We start from the raw sequence: 12,914 nt of genomic DNA, 5'->3' as shown, positions 1-12,914 counted from the left end.
TGGCAGGGGTGGAGGGGAAGCTATTATCTAACCTCCTGTAATGTGACCTAATTATCTAATTATCTGAACAAAGAATATTAATGGATGACTTGTTTTTATGGCGTCTATATAAAGAGGAACCAAAAGGAAAAACATGTTCCTTTCATCTAGGACTGTACAAGGGTGGTTAGATATACCGTATCCAACAGAACTAAATATTTTCATCACTCGGGAGGGTGTATTTCCGTTTCTATGAGGCCGGACCATTCAGCAGGACCCTCCATAGCCTCACCGCACAACTCAGGAACCCCTTTTCCCCACCCCTATGCTCACTGAATAATCCTCTGGTCACTCACTCAGTATCCAAAAATCTCGCTAATAACAATACGGTGCCCTGAGTTCAGTCTTTCTTAAAGAAATGTCTGTCTATCAGGACCACCTGAGGAATTTTTTAAAACTCTCTGGAGATTCTAATTCAGCTGGTCTGGAGTGGGGTCTTTTTTTTTTTTTTAATTTTTTTGCAATTTTATTTATTTATTTATTTTCAAACTTATTTATTTACTTATTTTTGGCTGCGTTGGGTCTCTGTTGCTGCGCACTGGCTTTCTCTAGATTCGGGGAGTGGGGGCTGCTCTTTGTTGCAGTGCGCGGGCTTCTCATTGTGGTGGCTTCTCTTGTTGCGGAGCATGGGCTCTAGGCGTGCGGGCTTCAGTAGTTGTGGCACTCGGGCTCAGTAGTTGTGGCTCACAGGCTCTAGAGTGCAGGCTCAGTAGTTGTGGCACACGGGCTTATTTGCTCCGCGGCATGTGGGATCTTCCCGGACCAGGGCTCGAACCCATGTCCTCTGCACTGGCAGGCGGATTATTAACCACTGCATCACCAGGGAAGTCCTGGAGTGGGGTCTTAGAATCTATTAAAAAGAATCTCCCCAGGTGAGAGATACACATTCAGATCTGGAAACTACTGCCCTAGATAAGTGCTTCTCATCCCTAAATGCACATTCAGACAATCAGCATGGGCGGGCAGTTAAAAAAAATACAAATACCAAGCCTTACTTTAGGCCAGTGGTTCTCAGCCTTGGCTGCTGGGCAGAACTGCCAGGGAGCTTTAAACACTGCCAATGCCCAGGTCCCAGGCCAGGCCAACCAAGTCAGAACTGCTGGGAGTGGGAGGCGGACAACAGTAGTTTTTCAAATGTTCTCCAGGTGATTCCAGTATGTGGCCAGGATTGAGAATCACTGCTCTAGATCAGGGGTTGGCAAACTTTTCTGTAAGTGGCCAGAGAGCCAGAAAGTAAATATTTTAGGCTTTGTGGGCTACACAGTCTGTCACGGCTACTCACTTACCTGCTGTCGTAGCACAAAGCATCCTAGACTGTGCATAAGCGAACATGCATAGCTGTGCTCCAATAAACAAAACAAGCAGCAAGCTGAATTTGGCCCAGGGCAGTAGTGTGCTGAACCCCTGCTCTCAATGGAGGACACACATATTTTGGTTACTGGAGAGATACGTCCCTCATTGTAATTACTGGGATTCTAGGTTACAGAATACATAAAATAGTGTAAATACAAAACCCTTGCTATAGCGCCTGGCTCAGTTCAGGCTTGAAAAATCAGTCTCATTTGATTAGCGTGAGGTAGTCCCTTGAGTCAAATTGATTCTAGTTGCACTTGACAGAAGTTTCTGGACTTACATGGCTACAGATCATTACTTAGAGACAGCTTTCTTGGGAATGATATGCAGCTAGAATGTGATCAAGATGGGACATAGCCCAGATGGTTTCACTGCCAAACATTTAAGGAACAGATCAATTCTACACAAGTGTTTCCATAAAATAGAAGCAAGGAACATTTCCCAACTTGTTTTATGAGGTCAGCATTATCCTGATACAAAACCAGACAAAGAAACTATAAGAAAAGCAAACTACTCCTAAAAAAAAGAAATAATTTAAAAAGACAAGTTAGGTGATACAAACTTTAACACTTCATGAAGGGGACAATCTACGTTTGGAGAACGGCAAAACGGAGTGGAAGGCAGGAAGCTTTTATAGGATAAAGAACACGGGTCAAGAAAGTCATCGCTCAGGATCAGTTCCAGGACCCTTCCCTCCCCCTCCCCCTGAGGATACCCAAATCCATGGATGCTCAAGTTCCTCACATAAAACGGCACAGTACTTGGCATATAACCTATGCACATCCTCCTGTGCACTTTAAATCATCTCTAGATTACTTATGGAATTTTTTTTTCAAGTATTTTTGATCTGAGGTTGGTTGAATCTGAGGATGTGGAATCTGTGGATACAAAGGACCAACTATATAAAGCCCAGAGCTGGTTTGGCATTTGGGGATGGGCTGACTGGATATACTGCCTTTCTGGTCAAGGGGAGAATTTATGGGCACGAAAGTTACCTAAGTTTTGGTTTGCTGACGTGGCACCCAGGCAGGAGCAGCTCCATCTTGGGCCTAGAAAGTTATTTCAACACTGCACACTAATATGTCTTATGAACATAAACAAAAAATTCACCACAAAATATTAACAAATCAGGTAATATATAAGAAAGATACTACATCCTGACGAAGTGAGGGTATCCAGAAACTGCAAGGCTGACTCAATATTTGAAAATCACTTAATGTAATAATGCATCATATTAACAGACTAAGGAGAAAAAACCACATGGTCATATCAATAGATGCAGAAAAAACATTTAACAAAATTCAACATCTATTCATGATAAAAATTCTCAAGAACCTAGGATCAAGCTAATAAAGGGCATCTACAAAACAAAAACAAACAAAAAAATCCATACAGCTAACACGATATTTAATAGTAAAAAGACTGGATACTTTCCCCCTAAGATTGGGAATGAGACAAGGATAGCCCATCTTACAATTCCTATTCAACACTATACTGGAAGTCCTAGCTGTAAGGCAAGAAGGCATACAGATGGGGAAGGACAAAGTAAAGCTGTTTATCTGCATATGACATGACATAGAAAATTCTAAAGCTTCATTTAAAAAAAAAAAAACTACTAGAATTAATAAATGAACTTAGCAATGTCACAGAATACAAAGTCAATGTACAAGAATCAATTCTATGTCTATATACTAGCAACAAGCAACTGATAAAATCAAAATCAAAACCAATACCACTTAAAAATAGCATTGAAAAAAAACCCAAAATATCTAGGGAGAAATTTAACAAAATATGTTTAAGACCTGTACACTGAAAACTATAAAACACTGCTGAGAGAAATTAAGGAAAACCTAAATAAATGGAAAGGTATGTGCTTATTATGTATTAGAAGACAACACTGTTAAGATATAAAAGTTCCAGAAGAAAACATTCAAGAAAATCTTTATAATCATGGGTTAGGCAAAATTCCTTAGATAGGATGCCAAAGACACAAAACACCAACACTCAGATTAATTGGATTTCATGTAAATTAAAATTTTCTGCTGTTTGAAACACACCAATAAGAAAACGAAAAGGCAAGCCAAGATTCCAGAAGGTATTTGCAATACATATATCTGACAGATGCTTTATATCCAGTATACATTAAAAAAAAAAACAAAAAACCTCTTGCAACTCAATGAAGTAAGCAAACTACAGATCTGCCTCAACTTATGATGGGGTTATGTCCAGATAAACCCATCATAAACTGAAAATATCATAAGTCAAAAATGCATTTAATATCCCGAACCTACCGAACATCATTGCTTAGCCCAGCCTACCTTGAATGTGCTCAGAACACTTAACATTAGCCTACAGCTGGGCAAAATCATCTAACACAAAACCTATTTCAAAATAAAGTGTTGAATATCTCACATAATTCATCAAATACTGGACTGAAAGTGAAAAACAGAAGAGTTGTCTGGGTCCAGAATGGTTGTAAGTTCGCCGGTTGTTCGCTCTTGTGACGGCGCGGCTGACGGGGAGCTTTGCTCGCTGCCGCTGCCCAGCATCACGAGAGAGGATCTATGCGTTTCGCTAGCCCAGAAAAAGAGCCACAGTCAACATTCAAAGTACGGTTTTTACTGAATGCCAATTGTTTCTGCACGATGGAAAAGTCGAAAAATCATAAGTCAAACCATCGTAAGGTGGGGACTGGCTATACTTTTTAAAAGGTGGAGAAAAGGGCAAAAGATTTGAGAAACCACTTCACAAAACAAAGATATAGTAATGCTCAACACCATTAGTCATCAGAGAAATGCAAATTAAAACCCCAATGAGATACTACCACCTACTCTCTAGAATGGCTAAGTTTAAAAAGTGTGACAAGACCAAGTACTAATGAGGGTGCCAGCACCTGGAATGTTCATGCACTTACCACGTGATTCAGCAATGCCACCTAGGTTATTTACCAAGACAAATGAAAACAGATGTCCGTACAAAGGCTTGTATATAAATGTTCATAGAAGCTTCATCCATTATAGCCCCAAACTGGAAATGACCCAAATATCCTTCAATACATGAAAGAGTAGACAAAATATTGCTATATCCATATAATGAAATATTAATCAACAATAAAAGAGAACAAAACTACTCAACAACATTGATAAGTTTTTAAACATTATACAAAACAGAAGAAGCCAGACACAAAAAATTACATACTGTATGACTCTATATGAAATTCTTGAAAAAAAAAAAAACTAATCTACAATGTCAGAAAGCAGATCAGTGTTTGCCTGGGGCTCGCATCAGGAAAGATAGGGATAAAAAGGGACAGGACAGAACTTTTAGGGGTGGTTTGGTGGTGGTTATACAGTTGTATACGTGTATTTGTCAAAATGTATATAACTGTATACTTTAAGTGGGTACATCTGTTTTATGTAAATTACACCTCAATAATGTTCAATAAGAAAGACTATATCAGGGCTTTGAAGCCAGCACTAATATATGTTTGAAAGCCTTGGTAAAGGTATGTTATCCAGCTTGTCTTGCGAAAGACAGTTAGGTGGCCAGTGAACAGGGGATTTACATCGGCGAACTACTCCAACCTTCCCTCCTCTCCAAGTATGTGATCTCCTCCCTCTGTACCAGCAGTTCTCAGAGCACGGTCCCTGGATTAGCAGCGTCACCATCCCCTGAGAACTTGCTGGAAACACAGATTCTCAGGCTTCACCTCAAACCTCCTGAATCACAAACTCGAGGGGTGGGACCCAGCCATCTGTGATTTTAAAAGCTGCCCCATGATTCTAATGCACAGAAAAGTCTGAGAACCACCGCTCTGCACTACACTAAGGACTTCTGGCATCTCATCTTCATTCAGTATAGGCCTGTGTTGAATCCAGTTTGGGAAATTATTAAAAACACATCCACCTTCTTGATTTAAATTTATCTGGAATTATCTTGTGTAAGGGCATCATATTGTTAATCTAAAAGCACATTCAAGATCTCTTCCTTCACATGTCCCTGAAATTCCTGTAGACATAAACTGGCAAGGTCCCCACATTCTTTCTACATGTTAAATTTCTTTGGGTTTGGCCTCCAGGGGGCATGCTAGGCTATAACCACTAGCTCTGGGTTTAGAAATAAAGAGCACTGGGGCAAGAGGCTTACTGGCTTCCCTGATACACTGACCCCTCAGGTGAAGAAAGTCTTAAGGAAAAAAAGGATGACTTCTAAGTGAAGTGAATTCTTCCTTCTAAGTGAAGAATCTGCTTCCTTCCTCAATCATATTCCCCCTTAGTTCTCAGGGTCCTACACAGTGCTCCAGTTTTCACACTTTAAACCTGGTAGGGCAGTAACTGCACCAGCTGTACTAAGTCAGGAGACTCACATCTGTCTTTTGCCAAGTGCTCTACGTGTAAGAAATGACACTCTTTAGGTTTCTGTAGGTTGGTTTGGAGAGTTGAATATGTTATTTACTTGCTTTAAACTTTCACTGCTGTCAGAAGCAGCCACCCCACCATCCTGACTTCTTCCCATTCTGGTTGCTCAGAACCTTGCTGTAAATTGCACGTGTGACTTCATGTGACCAGATGGGGTAGCTGTTTTACAAGTGCCTGCCAGGGACAGCTAGATTTCCTACCTGGATTCACTGCCTAACCTGACTCAGTGAGATAACTCAGCCCCACTTCCCAAATTTCTCTGGGGACGTGTTTCCTATAACACCAACTGTTTAATGCCAATTACTGCATCATTCAGAGATCCCGATTGCAGGCAACAACTTGTACTGTTTATTTCTGTTTATTTAAGCCCACAGGGATTTACTGGAATAATAGCAGGAGCTCACAGCTCCAATAAAAAGCTTAGGAACAGCCTAAGAAAACAATCAAGAGCCAGGGGAGCTCTAGACATAAAGCGGCAGCGACACAGCAGTGATCATGCAGCACGAAGGGCGAAGGGCACTGCCTCTGGCAGTGATAGGTCACCTCACTGCTCCCCTCCTGTCCTTGCTCTAGAATCCAAGTCCAGGACTGAAGTTTGATCAGCTGACCTGGGTCACATGCCTTCCCCAGGAGGCATTAGGAGCAGAGAGGTGGGCCCTCTTAGCATTCTAGAGAGGGAACAGCACGACCTCCCCCAAGACAACACAACTCAGAGGAAAGGTGGTTCCCCTAAAGAATTCAGAGTCTATCAGAGTAGATGCCGGACAGCCAAAATAAGACAAACGAGTCCTACAAAGTGCAAGGTGAAATAAAGAGAAATAGAATCTGGGTGCTGACCTTGCCTATCTTTCACCCAAAGCCAAACCCTGGAGGTATTCAGTTTTCATTTTATTAAGGAAAGAGAGAGCTGCTGAAGCCAGGGGTGAGAAGCACATGTTAAATTGTATCACAAAGATGCAAACAGTAAAAACTAGACTGTGGGAAACTCTATGGAACAAACAACTTGGTTTGTTCAACAACTAGCAAGAAAAAGAGAAGGAAATGCAGGTAGAAGCCATAAATTATGAAACAGCTGGCACAAAACCAATCACAATGCGTGTAAATTACTTGGATCTGATTCAAACAAAATAGCTTAAAAACTATTACTGGACCTTCAGAAATCTGAATACTGACTGGACATTTAATTATAAGGAATTATTGTTAACTTAGGTATGATAATAACAGTATTGTGGTTAGGTTAGCTTTATAAACTGAAATATTTACACCTATAAATAATATCTGGAATTTCTTTCAAAATGACATTGAGGGGGAAAGTGGGTAAAAAATATAGATGAAATAAGATTGGCCATGGATAAATTATGGAAGTTAGATGATGGAAACATGAGCTTATACTGTATTTTTCCATCTACTTTTAGGTGTTTGAAATTTTCCATGAGAAAAAGTTTAAAAACAAGAAAAATGCAATGCTTCTTGGGCCTTATCAGTTCCCTTTGTCTTTTCTTAAATGTTCATAATACAGTGCCTACTTTTAAGCCACAGTGCCAGATGGAGAAGGCTCTGGCTGCCCTTGCTTGTCCTGGTCTTGTGACTTTCTCATGTGATCGGGCAAGACATCAGTAGTATTAAGGGCAGCAGCGTTCCCCTATGGCTAACATAGGATTTCTTTGGTCATAACTTCCATTATAACTACGATTATGATAACTAAAGTATCTCGAATATATTCGATATTCCGTGAAAAACATTAATTAGTAATGCTAAAAATTAAATGTAGCACTTTAACACCAATGTAATTTTCTGTTCAAATGGAATGTCTATGTATTCATTAAAATGATTAGATTTAGGGCATTAAGAAGAGTAATGATAGAAATGGATTATAAAACATTAAATAGGAATCCATGAGTCCAAAGGATACCTTAAAGAGGAAGAGAAATGGGGGGGAAACCTGGCTTTACAAAAATCTGTCAACCAATAAATGCAGAAGGAATAATAAAATATCACAATTTTTTGGCACTTTCCTGTCCCCAACGACCATGTTGTAAATGACTGAGGTACAGATTTTTCATGGATGCTAAAACCTCTGGGTGAAAGGTTCTTCGGGAACAGGATATATACAAGGTCTCAAGTTATTACTTCACAGATTATTATTAATTACAAAAGGAAAACTGTACTATTACAATGGAGAGCTCTGACGGCCACCACTTGTCCACCAAGTGATCGTACTTAGCAACATCAATAAGTGGGACAACCTGACCTCATATGGCTCTTGATGTGACACAGTAAGTACATACATCACCTTTGTAGACTTCTTGCCAAAAACGTTCATCCTGAACCTACTCGTGAGGAAATAAGGCAGTATGCTGACAACTGGTGAGGAAATAAGGCCGTATGCTGACAACTGGTGAATCTCAGGAAGGTTATACTGGGTGTTCTATGTATTTTTTTTTCTTTTTGGCCGCACCACGTGGCTTACGTGATCTTACTTCTTCGACCAGGGACTGAACCCGGAACCATGGCAGTGAAAGCCCAGAGTCCTCATCACTGGACCGCCAGGCAATTCCCCTCTATGTATTATTCTTTCTATTTTTCTCCAAGTTTCCAAATCAATAAGAGTTGGTGAAAAAAATAATTTGGTTTATGTTTTGCAAGGTTTCTATACAATACAGAAAACAAACAAATAAAAAGAGTGGCTGAAGTCTTGAGTTAAAATCAATCCATCTCTCCAAAAGTAAATAAGCCTAGCCAAAGTGAAAGCTGAATTCCTTCTGGTCCCTCGCTGATCCAAAGCTGTATCCTCTATGTGACCTCTATTTCATCACAGAGATGAACAGTATAGCTTTTGTCTCCACCAGGTTGAGACACCGAAAAGAAGCAAGAAGACAAAGTACAACTGACAAAGCATGTCTACTGGCTCTAGGAATAAACTCAAGATCTCGGAGCAAACTCTCAATTTTCAAAACTTGATTTTCCATCTTTAAAAGAAAAAACATTTTAAAGTCCCTTATACTTTTTCAATCTGAAAACAAAAAAAACAACTGCTGAAATTCTATTAACAAACCTAACCGTATGTTCTCATACTTAAATATTTAACGATGTATAATACAACAAAAGTATAGGTTTTTTAAAAATTGAAATATAGTTGACTACAATGTTATTTTAGTGTCAGGTGTACTACATAATGATTTGACATTTGCATACGTTATGAAATGATTGTCACGATAACTCTACTAACCATCTGACCCCATACAAAGTTATTACAATTTTATTGACATATTCCTTATGCTGTATATTACATCCCTGTGGCTTATTTATTTTATAACTAGAGTTTTCTACCTCTTAATCCCCTTTACTGATTTTGCCCAAACCCCAATCCTCCTCCCTTTGGCAACCACCAGTTTGCTTTCTGTATCTGTGAGTTTGTTTCTATTTTGTTGTGTTTGTTCCTTTGTTTCTTACATTCCACAGTAAGTGAAACCATACGGTATTTGTCTTTCTCTGACTTATTTTACTTAGCATAATACCCTCTAGGTCCATCCATGTTGTGACAAATGGCAAGATTTCATTCTTTTTTATGGCTGAGTATTATTCCATGGTATATATATACCACATCCTCTTTAGCCATTCATCTGTTGATGGGCACTTACACTGCTTCCATATCTTGGCTATTGTCAATAATGCTGTAATGAACATAGGAGTGCATGTATCTTTTCAAATTAGTGTTTTTGTTTTCTTCAGAAAAATACCCAGAAGTAAATTGCTGGATTGTATGGTAGTCCCATTGTTAATTTTTTGAGGAACCACTCTCTTTTCCACAGTGGCTGCACCAATTTACATTCCCACCAACAGTGTAGGAGGGTTCCCTTTTCTCCACATCATTGCCAACACTTGTCATTTGTGGTCTTTTTGATAACAGCCATTCTGACAGATGTGAGGTGTTATCTCATTGTGGTTCTGATTGGCATTTCCCTGATAATCCGTGACGTCAAGCATCTTTTCTTGTGTCTGTTGGCCATCTGTATGTCTTCCTTAGAAAAATGTCTATTCAGATCCTCTGCCCTTTTTTTTCTTTTTTAAATATATTTATTTATTTTTGGCTGCGTTTGGGTCTCTGCTGTGCGCGGGCTTTCTCTAGTTGCAGCAAGCAGGGGCTACTCTTCATTGTGGTGCTCAGGCTTCTCAATGCAATGGCTTCTCTTGTTGCGGAGCATGGGCTGTAGGAGCTCGGGCTTCAGTAGTTGCAGCACACAGGCTCAGTAGTTGCAGCACGCAGGCCCTAGAGCGCAGGCTCAGTAGTTGTGGCGCACAGGCTTAGTTGCTCCGCAGCATGTGGGATCTTCCTGGACCAGAGATGGAACCCGTGTCCCCTGCATTGGCAGGCAGATTCTTAACCACTGTGCCACCAGGTAAGTCCCTCTGCCCATTTTCAATTGGGTTGTTTGTTTGTTTGATGTTGAGTTGTATGAGTTCTTTGTATATTTTGGATGTTAACCCCTTAACGGATATATCACTTGCAAATATCCTCTCCCATTCAGTAGGCGGCCTTTTCATTTTGTCGATAGTTTGCTGTGCAAAAGCTTTATTTTTTTTCTTCTTTTTTTCTATTTGGGCCCCCTCTCTTTTTCCTTGATAAGCCTGGTTAAAAGTTTATCAATTTTGTTTATCCCTTCAGAGAACTAACTCTTAGTTTCATTGATCTTTTCTACTGTTTGTTTTTTGTCTCCATTTCATTTATTTCACTCTGCTCTTTATGATTTCTTTCCTTCCACTAACTGGGTTTGGTTACATTGTTTGAGCTTTTTCTTCTTTGTTGAGGTAGACTTGTATTGCTATAAACTTCCTTCTTAGAACTGCTTTTGCTGCATCCAATAGATTTTGGCTACTTGTTTCCATTTTCATTTGTCTCCAAATATCTTTTTTTTATTCCGTCTTTGACTTCTTTAGTGACCCACTGGTTGTTTAGTAGCATACTGTTTAGCCTCCACATGTTTGTGTTTTTTGTTTCTTTTTTTTTTTTTTCTTGTAGTTGATTTCTAGTCTCATCCTGTTGTGGTTAGAAAAGTTGCTTGATATGATTTTAATCTCCTTAAATGTATTGTTTTGTGGTCTAGCATATGACCCATTCTAGAGAATGTTCCATGTGTACTTCAAAAGAATTTGTATTCTATAGTTTTTGGATGGGATGTTTTATATATGTATAGATGTTAAGTTCATCTGGTCTAATGTATCGTTTAAGGCTAATGTTTCCTTATTTTCTGGATGATCTGTCCAGTGATGTAAATGCAGTCCCCTACTATTGTGTTACTATCAATTTCTCCCTTTATGTTTGTTAATATTTATGTATTTAGGTGCTCCCATTTTGGGTGCATATATATTTACAATTGTTATATCTTCTTGTTGGATTGGTCCCTTTATCACTAGGTAAAGCCCTTTGTCTCATGTTACAGTCTGTTTGAAAGTCTATTTTGTCTGATATAAGCATCCCACCACAGATTTCATTTGCACCTTTTCCCATCCCCCACTTTTAGTCTGCGTGTATCTCTTGTAGGCAGGATATATATGGGTCTTGTTTTTTTTATTTGGCCACTCTGTCTTCTGATTGGAGAATTTCCTATGTTTACATTTAAAGTAATTATTGATAGATATGTACCTATTGCCATTTTAATTGTTTTCTGGTCGTTTTCATAGTTCTTTTTGTTCTTCTTCTTTTGCTTTCTTCCCTTGTAATTTGATGACTATCTTTAGTGTTACTTTTTTTTTTTTTTGGTGTGTGTGGGTGTGTGTGTGTATTATAGATTTTGGGGTTTTGGTTATCATGAGACTTATATACAATAACATGTATGTGATTATTTTTTCTCTTAAGTTCAAATGCATTACTACCCTACATTTTTACTCCCCACCCCATGTTTAATGTTTTTGGTGTCATATTTTACATCTTTTTCTGTATCCTTCACTTATTGTGGATATAGGTGATTTTACTACCTTTGTCTTTTAACCTTCCTATTAGCTATGTAAGTGGCTGGTCTACTACCTTTACTGTATGTTTGCATTTACCAGTGAGATTTTCCTTTCATAATTTTCATTTTCTAGTTGTGGATTTTTCTTTTCTGCTTAGAGAAGTCCCTTTAACATTTTCTTGTAAAGCCAGTTTAGTGACACCAAACTCTTTAGCTTTTGCTTGTCTGTAAAACTCTTTTATCTCTCTTTCAATTCTGAATGATAACCTTGCCAGGTGGAATATTCTTGGTTGTTAAGTTTTTTCTTTTCATCACTTTGAATATATTGTGTCACTCCCTTCTGGCCTGCACAGTTTCTGTTACAGAGTCAGCTGACAGTCTTATGGGAGTTTCCTTGCACGTAACTAGTTGCTTTTCTCTTGCTGCTTTTAAGATTCTCTATCTTTATTTTTTTGCCACTTTAATTATAATGTGTCTTGGTGTGAACCTCTATGGGTTCATCTTGTTTAGGACTCTGTGCTTCCTGGACCTGGATGTCTGTTTCCTTCCCCAGATTAGGAAGGTTTTCATCTATTATTTCTTCAAATAAGTTCTCTGCCTGTTTCTCTCTCTTCTCCTTCTGGTACCCTTGTAATGCAAATGTTAGTATGCTTGATATTGTCTCAGAGGTCTCTTTAAAACTGTCATCATTTTTAAAAACTTTTTTCTGTTCAACTTAGGTGACTTCCACTACTCTGCCTTCCAGATCACTGATCCATTCCTCTGTATCATCTAAGTTACTGTTGATTCCTCCTAGTGTATTTTTTGTTATTGTATTCTTCAGCTCTGTTTGGTTCTTTTTTACATTTTCTAACTCTTTGTTGAAAATCTCACTATGTTAATAATTCTTTTCTCCAGTTTGTTGAGTATCTTTAAGATCATTACCTTGAACTCTGTATCAGGGAGGTTGTTTATCTCCACTTCATTTAGTTTTTTCTGAGGTTCTCATTCCCTCTCTTGGAACATATTCCTCTGTCTCCTCATTTTGCCCAATTCTCGGTGTTTATTTCTATGTTACATAGGTCAGCCACTTTCCTAATCTTGGAGAAGTGTTCCTATGTTGGAGATGTTCTATGGGGTTCAGCAGCATGCTCCCCTCTGGTCACCAGAGCTT

This window comes from Balaenoptera ricei, chromosome 18 (genome assembly GCF_028023285.1).
Source record: "Balaenoptera ricei isolate mBalRic1 chromosome 18, mBalRic1.hap2, whole genome shotgun sequence".
Taxonomy (NCBI): domain Eukaryota; kingdom Metazoa; phylum Chordata; class Mammalia; order Artiodactyla; family Balaenopteridae; genus Balaenoptera; species Balaenoptera ricei.
Note: the sequence above shows the minus strand (reverse complement) of the source record.